We start from the raw sequence: 12,142 nt of genomic DNA on the forward strand, positions 1-12,142 counted from the left end.
GAAGATGGAGGATTAAAGATGGTTGACGTGAAAAGTTTTCTGTCATCTCTAAAAATCGTTTGGTTAAAAAGAGTTGATGGCCTTACTGGATTAATATCAAGATTACTGTTTAAAGCATGTCCATCTGTTACAACAATTAATATGAGAGGAGAGGAATTTGCAAATGTTTTGATGCAGAGAATGGAAAACCCGTTTTGGACCAATGTTTTTAAACATTATAAGAAACTACATGGAAAATGTGACCCTATAACCTTTAACGATTTTGTATCAGAATGTTTACATTATAATGTTAATATTCGGAGAGATAAAAAGACAGTGTACATTCAAAATTGGATCGACAATGGAATAGCTCAGATTGGTCATATTTTGGGACAAAATGGATACTTATCCTATAATGCGTTTAAAATCAAATATCCAAATGTGCGAGGCGATTTTGTATTGTATCAAGGTGTAATCCAGGCTGTTAAGAAATATCAGAGAAAAATCGGCTTAGAATTTGATAAACATTATATTATGACAGAGCCCATTGTGTGGAAATGTATTTGTAAAGGTAAGACACAACTTATTTACAAAAAACTGATTGAACATACTACGGTCCCAAAATGTATCGAAAAATGGTCTGAATCTTTAGACTGTTTGTTAGATAAGAAGGCTATTTTTCAACATGTTTTTAAAACAACAAAAGACACTTGTCTGAGATGGTTCCAGTACCGATTATTGTACAGAATTTTGCCCACAGAAAGGTTTCTATTTTTGCGAAAAATTGTGGATACGTCATTGTGTACATTTTGTGGTAGAAATGAAGAAACCCTTTTACATATGTTTTGGGAGTGTGATAAAGTGCAGACTTTTTGGATAGAATTTGTAAATTGGCTAAAGGCGAACTGCACCCATTGCAACAATTTAAAACTGTCTAAAGAACTGGTTCTTCTTGGAGTGGCGAACAATGTAGTCACCGATAAAGCTTTTGATGTGTTATTAATCTGTGCCAAACACCATGTATATATTTCCAAAATGAACAAAAAGACCCCTCATTTTCAGACATTTAGTAGAAACTTTAAGCAAAGATTTATTTGTGAAAAGTATAACGCAGTTGTGAATAATACAGTAGATAAATTCTACAAGGATTGGCGCCTGTATATGCACGTTTTGATGTAACCCTTAGGTTTTTTCGTTCCTAAAACCTTTTGATAATGCGACCACCAAACCACTGAACATCCCCCCCCTCCCCATTCCATCCTCCCACCCCATGTATGTTGTAATTGTCCAAGTGTGTTTTTCTGTTATATGATTCTGTCCTTTCGGTTAGGTGATGTCCTGTAATGTACAGCATATACATGTAAAAAAAAAAAATGTACAAAAAGAGAATAAAAAATAAAAAATAAAAAAAAACTTTAAGAAATCGATCCAAATTTTGTTTCATCTGATCCTTCATCATTTCGTGATTGCAAAACCATATTTATAGGATATGTTTTTATTTAAAACATGCTCAGAAAATTAAAAAGAATTCAGTAAAGCGCGCTTTTCTGCTTAACGCAATACGCTACCGCGCCATTCTGGCTTGTCGCTTTCACTTCGTTTTGCACGTGAAAAGTGTGCGACTTCCTGTCTTGTCTTGGTGGAAAACATGCAGTGTGTATATTCTGGCTTGTCGCTTTCACTTCGTTTTGCACGTGAAACTGAAGTGCGCGACTTCCTTCTCACAGGGATTGACGGTGTGTGTGTGTGTGTGTGTGTGTGTGTGCGCGCGCGCGCGTGCGTGCGTTCGTGTATGTGTGTGTTGAACAGTGTTTTTGTACGTTCTCTGTTTAAATGTGTTTTTATGTGCTCTCTTCCGACACTTTAAACATCATTTTAACGCACACACACACAAGCAAGCGCACGCTCTTCCTCTCTCTCTCTCTCTCTCTCCTTCTCCCTCTCTCTCTCTCTCTCTCTCTCTCTCTCTCTCTCTCTCTCTCTCTCTCTCTCAGAAACGCAATGCCAACGCGCTGCATACCCCCAGCTAACGACAAATCGTCTCTCCCACTCTCTCTCTCTGTCTGTCTGTCTGTCTGTCTGTCTCCTCTCTTTCTTTCATACTCTCTCTCTCTCTCTGTCTCTCTCTCTATGTCTCTCTCTCTCTCTCTTATTTCTCTCACAAACACATACACACACACACACACACACACACACACACAGTTGAAGTTCTGGTTCTGCTGCTTCATAGAATGTGTCCGAAAATAACTTTGTTAGGGGTTTAAGCGGTGTGGCATAGTAAGAGCCCCTTTTACTGACCAAAGCTTTTTTCTCTAACAATTCGCTCGCTATTGACCGGCCCGCATCACGACGATCAACTTTGTCTGATGTGTATCAGAGACTTGTACTTTGCAGTCTCTGTGTCTATGTTATGCAGTGTGCTCTCACTATGATACCCTTATCTTTCGCAAATATGCACATCAAAGCAACGAATCTCCGCCGATTCCTTGCCGATCACTGGCATCTGATCATCAAATAAAACACCTTTCTCATCGAATGTATATAAATCATCATAATATGATTGTACTTCCTTTATTATTTGCGGTCCTATGCTCCACAGGGAGTCTACAGGAATAAGTCAAGTCAAGTAAGTCAAGTCCTTTATTATTACATGTCTAATTTGTTTTAAATTACAAAAATATTCACCGTCCGAAATCCATTTTGTACGGGTTCTTATAATTATTCCGTCAATTTTCTTTTGTCGAATTGCAAAATAAACAAAATATTTTCACTAAAAGTTGTCTCTAAATGTTTAATTTCGTCCACCAATTTACTTTCCCGCTGTACGCTTTCTTTCTTTTTAAAGGATGCTTATGTCATTTTGTTGACAACATGTGTTAATACATCGATCCGTGCAAATGGAAACAAATATGAAACGTTTGTTCAGTCACACACCACTACATTTTAAGTTGTTGTTAATTGGTCTGTGATTAAATAGCCTGCTGTGTCCCAAAAGCTAATTATCAACCATTACCCAACAGCCTCCATTCAGTGCAAAAGCACGCAAAACACTTAGATGGTTTTGTCTCTCGCTGCGTGCACATTGTAGTTACGAGCTGCCAGCTTTATCATTCGATTAACAGCGTGGCGTCCATCAGGAACATTTTCCATTTTTATGTAATATTTTAATAGACAAAAAAGTGCTGTTAATGTTATTATTATGTCACAGGTGCACACAGAGAGAGAGAGAGAGAGAGAGAGAGAGAGAGAGAGAGAGAGAGAGAGAGAGAGAGAGAGAGAGAGAGAGAGAGAGAGAGAGAGAGAAAGAGAGAGAGAGAGAATTGAATTGAATTGAATTGAATTGAATATAACTTTATTTCAAGGATTAAGATTTAAGGCTACGCCTTTTCTTACAATCTGTCCTTGGGACGCACAGACACACAATGATAAAATTTCAAAAATTAAAAAGTTAAAAAGTTTACCAACAAAAGGAGGTCAGAAAACTTCAGCAAAACAGTCTAAGAGTGAGTGAGTGTGTGTGTGTGTGTGTGTGTGTGTGTGTGTGTGTGTGTGTGTGTGTGTTTTTTTGTGTATGTATGTGTGTGTGTGTGTGGGTGTTTGTTTATGTGTGTGTGTGTGTGTGTATGTGTGTGTGTGTGTGTGTGTGTGTGTGTGTGTGTGTGTGTGTGTGTGTCTGTCTGTTTGAAAGAAAAAGTTCTTTGCAATGACCTTTTCATGTTATTTCTATAAAGCTGAAATTGATTCATAAGACATTTGCATTTATGAACAAACATTCTGCACTTACATGAAGAAACATTAGTTCTTAGATTGTCTTTCTTATGTTAATCTCCCTTTAATTTGGAAACAATGAAGCAAGAGCAATTATATGTAAGGGACAGTTAGATTAGATGTCTATATCTGAACACTTTGTTTTATTTCAGTCTTGAGAAGAGAATAATAATGTTGTAGTTCAGTTAAAAGATGGACAAAGGAACTATTTTGGTCGTCAATGTGATTACATTTGTTATTTGATTGGAAAACAGTGAGAAGTTATCATGAATATTTGATGAAAAATGTTTTTTGACATTTTCCTAAAATTTCACGTTTTGGGGGTAGGGGAGAAATATCTCATCTGGTGTCGCAACAAATCCTCTCAGGAATTCCAAATGGGGCTTGAAATGATCCAAAGGCATTGTAGTTTCTAAAAAATGAAACAGAAAACCCAAATTTGTTGAAACCTTTTTCTTATCAAAGTTGACAAGCTTTGCGCACTGTGAAAATGACGGTTTGCGCCTATCAAGCATCACTACAGCCAACCTATCAAACATTGAACACTGTATTGGGTATTTTTTTTACAAGATTAATGATCAACTTAACTGTTTTAATTTAAAAAAAGTGGTTCTCTGTTCATTCATTGCAGCTGTGCATTGTTGTGATTGCACAGATAAATTTAGCGTTCGAGGGGGTACCCTTAAACAAAGGGGCATAATTAGTAGTGGGAATGAGTTTTTTCGTGGCGAACTTGTTAAAACGTGTTCAGTAGACCCAAATGAATATCTCTAGCCTAATGAAGCTGGATCCTGAGGGGGGTGCACGGTAGGCCTAGCTGGCTTGGAGCCTATGTTTATTTGGCCCCTAAACTCGCTTCGAAAGAATTGTAACAACAAAAAGTCTTTGTGTTAGTAGTGGAGGTGTTAGTGTTGCTAGTGACTTTTGAGCACTTTGTTAAAATAGTACTTATAAAATATAGGATTATGGCAAAGGAGAACTACTTTTTTTATAGTTGGTCCCCAAAACTCGCTTCCAAAGAATTTTAACAACAAAAAGTCTTAGTGTTAGTGTTGTTAGTGACTTTTGAGTACGATGCTGCTAAAAAAGAAAGTAATGTGATCAAAAAGAGAACTCCTTTTTTGATATCTCTCTACGCGGAGGAATATTATTAGTATTAGCAGCCAATCAAAATTAGTGTAGTGACCTTCTTTTTTTCTCGTCGTAGGAATAATGAACAGTGCTTCGGTTCCAACCAATCTAAAACGCCCGAGAGAAAACCGACCGACCAATCATAACCAAACACACAAATCAACCAATCACAGGACTCATCGATCTTACATCAACATCTATATAAAGCAGATAACCACGGGAGAGGGTGGGGTTGTCTGGAAGTCGGTTGGACTGACAACATCTCCCAACGACCGGAGTGAAAAAATAAGTCCCAATATAATAAGACAAACAAAAAGAACAACAAACAAAGAGTGAAAAAGGCAAAACAAGGAACAAAAGGCAAAAGAAAAATGAAACGCAAAACAAATTTAGGGACTTAGTCAAATAACGAAGCGAGTTGAACCCCTTATCAGGAACAAAGCTACAAAGTGTAAGATATAAAACGACACAACAAAATATGTATGTAGAGAAAATATTTATAAGACAATTTTACAAAGAGCACACACGGAAAAAGAAAGTTAAAATCTTTTACGATTTCGACAACAATCTGTGCAAGGCAGTTTGAGGAGACCTTCACGATTTTGACACAATTCACAGTTTAAAACAAAAAGAAAGAGAATGCAGCACACGGGGTGAAAAGTTTTTGAGTTAAAAGTTGTTTGATATGAAAAACAAAAAAAAGTTGAAGTCCCTTTTTACGATTTTAGACAATCGGTGATTCATTCGCACACACACACACACACACACACACACACACACACACACACACACACACACAAGTGTTGTGTTTGCTACGAATGTGTTTTTTTTTTCTCTCTCTCTCTCTCCCTAAACATGTGATTGTTGATGAGAGAAAAGAAAGATCGGAACATACGTTTCCGTTGGTGTGGAAAAGGAACTGGAAATATTATCCAAGCGGAGCGCGGGTGGAGCCCGCGCGTAGCGAGGTAGTTTTTTTTTTTTCATCTCCCAGCACTGAAAATTGTTTTGCCAAGTGGTGTCTGTCTGTGAACATTGTTCTAGAATTCATCTTTTACCACAATGATATTAGCGACACTGTTTGGACAATTCTATTAAAATTAGGCGTACAAACTGATTTTGTTTCGGGGAATCCTCTCAGAGGATCAGAATTTTCATATAATATCATCGGAAGCTGTTACAACGGGAAAATGTGAAACTTTTGTCACTTTTTAACATGGAATTTCATCTTTGAGCGTTTCAAGCGGACTTTAATAAAATAGTTATTTGCGAATTAAGCAGCGGAAGACACTCACCGGTTCAACATGTGTATGGTCATTAAACCTCAAAACATTTCAGTAAGTGGTTTAGACAAACACCTCGGAAATGTGAGGGTGACTGGTTTGTAGCTGAAGAGTTTTTTTCTAAAGTGTGTTCTAAATACAAATGACGTACTGGTAATGATGTAATGAGTTGTTCTAATCTTGTTCTTGGAACTCTTGCTGTTCCAAGCTTGTTCTTAGCAAGTCTTGGTGACGAGAACAAAGACTATCAATGAAATCTTTAGAAATAACCTCTGACAACGACGACGATGACGACGACGACGACGATAACAACAACAACAACAAATGACATCGACGACGACGACGACAACAACAACAACAACAACAACAACAACAACAACAACAACAACAACAACAACAAAAACAACAACACGAGAACAACAACAATCACGACAACGAACATGACAACAACAACACCAACAACTACGACGACAACTACAACGACTGGGTTATGATGACATCACCAATGATTTATCAAATGTTCAGTGTCAAGGCTGTTAAAAAATCGTTAAATCCTATTTCTTCACTGATTCTTATGAAATTTTAAAGGTAGGTTTGTTGTCCCCAACTTATTTTCACTCCATACTTTTCCAGAAGAAAAACATAATTTTGGCAGTTAAAAACCGTTAAATTTCAATTCTTCACCGATATTTATGAAATTTTGTGGGTAGGTTCGTTGTCCCCAACTGATTTTCACTCTATACTTTTCCAGAAGAAAGACATAATTTTGGCAGTTAAAAAACGTTAAATTTCAATTCTTCACCTATCTTTATGAAATTTAGTGGGTGGGTCCGTTGTCCCAAACTGAATTTTAAGACATACTTTTCCAGACAAAAAACCTTATTTTTGGCAGTTAAAAACCGTTAAATCTCAATTCTTCATCGATATTTATGAAATTTTGTGGGTAGGTTCGTTGTCCCCAACTGATTTTCACTCCATACTTTTCCAGAAGAAAAACATAATTTTGGCAGTTAAAAACCGTTACATTTAAATTTTCACCTATCTTTATGAAATTTAGTGGGTGGGTCCGTTGTCCCAAACTGAATTTCAAGACAAACTATTCCAGTCAAAAAAACTTATTTTTGGCAGTTAAAAACCGTTAAGTCTCAATTCTACACCGATATTTATGACATTTTGTGGGTAGGTTTGTTGTCAGATTTGACATGATGGCAGAATTGAAAGTGTGAGATATCCTGATGTTTCACAATTTATGCTGCATAATTCAGCCCCATAGGCGCTTGAATTTTAGGTGGAGTTGGGTTTTTTTCAGCCCAAACCAGTAACCCCCACATGGTTTTCATGTCCCTTTCTGAGAGACTTCAAGAAGTTTCAATTTGACGTCATGATTAGCCTGCCGCATTAGCAAGTATGAAAACACGTCATCGATGACACATTTTAAGACAGAGAGAGAGAGAGAGAGAGAGAGAGAGAGAGAGAATCATGTACACACAGATGGACGACTTCGCTTGGGGTATGTACTGCCCGGCAGTACACATCTACTTTATTATTATTCTGTTTTCCTTGTGGCACGCACCAGTAGTGTTGATACCTTTTGAAAGTGTTACCATCACTAAAATGAAGAACGGACAATCTCTCATTCTCTGATGAATGCATTGCCACTAAAATTGCACAATGAATGGTAACAATTCCGAGCCAAAAGTTGTAAGATGTGATGTACAAAACTACGCCACACCCGTAGTGTTGATACTTTTGAAAGTGTTACCATGACTAAAAAAACAAAAAAAACGGGCAATCTCTCATTCTCTGAGTAATACATTATCACTAAAATTGCACAATGAATGGTAACAATTCCGAGCCAAAATTTGTGAGATCCAAAACTAAACAACAAAAGTTGAGTCGTAGGAGCTATGACGAGATAGTTTCAGAACACTCTTTTTTGAGTGGTTGCGTTTAATACGAATTTTTTGTTCTCTCTCTCTCCGCCCCAAGCATCTAATTGTTGCACTCAGCACCACCAGCAGCGTTGATAAACCAGAATGTGTGTCTGTGGTTGGAAAGAAAAATAAAAAAGAGAGCAAGAGCGATTCTCAGAGCGAGAGAACATGTCCCCGTTTTAAGTTGTTAGGCTTGGAAAGGAAAGGAAAATGAGAGAAAATAAAGAGTGGCGAGAATTTGTTGGGACGGGGCTGGTGATATTGTTTCTGTGGTGAGAGCGATTCTCAGAGCGAGAGAACTGTCATGTCCCCGTTTAGTTGTGGCTTGGAAAGGAAAATGGGATAAAATAAAGAGTGGAGAGAATTTGTTGGGACGGGGCTGGTGGTATTGTTTCTGTGGTGAGAGCGATTCTCAGAGCGAGAGAACATGTCCCCGTTTTAAGTTGTGGCTTGGAAAGGAAAATGGGAGAAAATAAAGAGTTGCGAGAATTTGTTGGGACGGGGCTGGTGGTATCAACTGGCGCGGCGAATGTTTCTGCCAAGCAAGCCGGCAACGACGAGCTGAATAGCGTTGATTTTAATCTCTCTCTCTCTCTCTCTCTCTCTCTCTCTCTCTCTCTCTCTCTCTCTCTCTCTCTCTCTCTCTCTCTCTCTCTCTCTCTCTCTCTCTATTCATTATTTCTATGCACACGGTCGCGCATAGCTTGGTTATTTACTTTTACTCAACTCAACTCAACTCAACTCAAATTTTATTGGCTTCAAGTTTCATAGAAGAATTTGTCTTGCGCTTGGGAGAAAGTAAGAGTATAACATATAACAAGTCGCGTAAGGCGAAAATACAATATTTAGTCAAGTAGCTGCCATTTTTCAGCAAGACCGTATACTCGTAGCATCGTCAGTCCACCGCCCATGGCAAAGGCAGTGAAATTGACAAGAAGAGCGGGGTAGTAGTTGCGCTAAGAAGGATAGCACGCTTTTCTGTACCTCTCTTTGTTTTAACTTTCTGAGCGTGTTTTTAATCCAAACATATCATATCTATATGTTTTTGGAATCAGGAACCGACAAGCAATAAGATGAAAGTGTTTTTAAATTGATTTGGACAATTTAATTTTGATAATAATTTTTATATTTTTAATTTTCAGAGCTTGTTTTTAATCCGAATATAACATATTTATATGTTTTTGGAATCAGAAAATGATGGAGAATAAGATAAACGTAAATTTGGATCGTTTTATAAATTTTTATTTTTTTTTACAATTTTCCGATTTTTAATGACCAAAGTCATCAATTAATTTTTATGCCACCAAGCTGAAATGCAATACCGAACCCCGGGCTTCGTCGAAGATTACTTGACCAAAATTTGAACCAATTTGGTTGAAAAATGAGGGCGTGACAGTGCCGCCTCAACTTTCACGAAAAGCCGGATATGACGTCATCAAAGACATTTATCAAAAAAATGAAAAAAACGTTCGGGGATTTCATACCCAGGAACTCTCATGTCAAATTTCATAAAGATCGGTCCAGTAGTTTAGTCTGAATCGCTCTACACACACACACAGACACACACACACACACACACACATACACCACGACCCTCGTCTCGATTCCCCCCTCTACGTTAAAATATTTAGTCAAAACTTGACTAAATATAAAAACAGCATTCATATCACATTTTAACAACACCAGCTGTGCTTACCACCTATTTAATCTCCTGAGGCGATCTGCGAGCGGGGAGCACGCTTTTATTTCGCGATACCCCAGCCGTCAGCGGACAACAAGCGGCTTCTAATTAATAAAGTCGCTGCGTAGTACGGCACGCTCTCTCTCTGACCTCTCATTCTCTTTCTGAGTAAAAAAAAAAAAAAAAAAAAAATGTGTGTGAAGTAGTGTGTGGTTTTGGTGAATTCCCGTTTTAAAAAGTGAACAAACGCAACAAATATGAAACGACGAATTTTTTAAACTCATCAAAAGGAATGAGTTGCACCTTGGGTCATTTCGGTCCTGAATTTTCCGACCTGAGCCAGGCAAAGCAGGAAAACAATACAACGTAATTCCTTTCTAAGCTTTCTGTCTGACGGATTGCATTTGAATAACGACATCCAATAAAGGCTACCAACTATCTGCTGCGGGACACTTGTCTCAAAAAAATACGCCGAGAGGCGTTAAAGTTCCCCTTGGTTTGTCCCTGTCAAAAAAAAGAATTTGGGATTACTGGTAGCTTTTTTGTACTACCACGCATATGTAACGCCATTTTCATAAATTTGATAGTATTTACAGCTTTCCGGTCATATGTCCGGCTATCACTCACTTTTAGGTGGCAGATGTCCAGATATAACACGTGTTTCAGAATCTCTATTTTTGGGTGAGTAACTTTCAATAATGAGTGGGTTGTTTTTTTTTAAATCTCAAAAAGTATTCTTAAAGTCTAACACATGTTTACACTCGCACTCCGTGTCTGTAGCTTTAGAAATAAACAAGTCCAGATATAACACATATTTCTTTGCGGCAAATGTCCAGATATCCCCCCCTCAGACACGTATGTGTGTGTGTGTCTGTCTGTGTGTGTGTGTGTGTGTGTGTGTGTGTGTGTGTGTGTGTGTGTGTGTGTGTGTGTGCGTGTGTGTAGAGCGATTCAGACCAAACTACTAGACCGATCTTTATGATATTTGACCTGAGAGTTCCTGGGAATGATATCCCCGGACTTTTTTTCTTTTCTTTCTTTGGATAAATGTCTTTTATGACGTCATATCCGGCTTATTGTCAAAGTTGAGGCGGCACTGTCTCACCCTAATCTTTTAACCAAATTGATTGAAATTTTGGCCAAGCAATCTTCGACAAAGGCTGGACTTCGGTATTGCATTTCAGCTTTATGGCTTAAAAATGAATGAATGACTTTGGTCATTAAAAATCTGAAAATTTAAAAAAAAAATCATTTTTTTATAAAACGATCCAAATTTACGTTCTTATTTTTCATTATTTTCTGATTCCAAAAACATATAGATATGTTATATTTGGATTAAAAATAAGCTTTGAAAATTAAATATATAAAAATTATTATCAAAATTAAATTTTGGAAATCAACTTAAAAACACTTTCATCTTATTGCTTGTCGGTTCCTGATTCCAAAAACATATAGATATGATATGTTTGCATTAAAAACACGCTCAGAAAGTTAAAACGAAGAGAGGTAAGTATACAGAAAAGCGTGCTACCTTTCTCAGCGCAACTACTACCCCGCTCTTCTTGTCAATTTCACTGCCTTTGCCATGAGCGGTGGACTGACGATGCTACGAGTATACGGTCTTGCTGAAAAATTGCATTGCGTTCAGTTTCATTCTGTTAGTTCGACAGCTTGACTAAATGTTGTAATTTCGCTTTACGCGACTTGTTTGGTTTTGCTGTGTTGAACAGCTGTTAGTTCGGGAATACGATATCAACCCTATTTTTTTAATTTTTTTTAGCAAATTGAACCATTGTATATTTTCAATTACTGGAGAGTACATTACCAGAGTCCTTTTACGCGTTGTGCGTGTTAAGTGAAACAATTCACCATGTTCTGACTGTGGACATACATTATAGTTCGTCGACGACTCTTTTTGGGACCATTTGATCATATTCATATTCTGAACCATTGTAATTTGGAGTTCCCGTGATCGTTTAAAAAAAAACCGGTTCAAACTCTGAACCTTCGTACGCCCAAAACTCCTTCAAATTCTAAACTATTGTAATTTGGAGTTCCCTTGGTCGTTGAAAAACTGTGTTGATACTCTGAACCTTCGTGCGTCAATACTCCTTCAAATTCTGACCGTTGTGTTTGTTAAGTGGACAAAATATCACACCACTGCTTGTTTTTCTTAACACTGCTGAACCTTTGCTGAAAAAAATGAAAGAGGAGAAGGAAACCAAAGTGGGTGCAACACGACTGGGCAAAACCGAAAATGAAATCTTGAAACAAAACGAGGAGAAGATGTCTTACGTTCAGAAAATACTGCTGTCTGCGTTTTTCATGGGGAACGAAGCTTCTGTGAATATTCTGCAGCTCTTTAT

The sequence above is a fragment of the Littorina saxatilis genome, linkage group LG6 (genome assembly GCF_037325665.1).
Source record: "Littorina saxatilis isolate snail1 linkage group LG6, US_GU_Lsax_2.0, whole genome shotgun sequence".
Classification (NCBI taxonomy): domain Eukaryota; kingdom Metazoa; phylum Mollusca; class Gastropoda; order Littorinimorpha; family Littorinidae; genus Littorina; species Littorina saxatilis.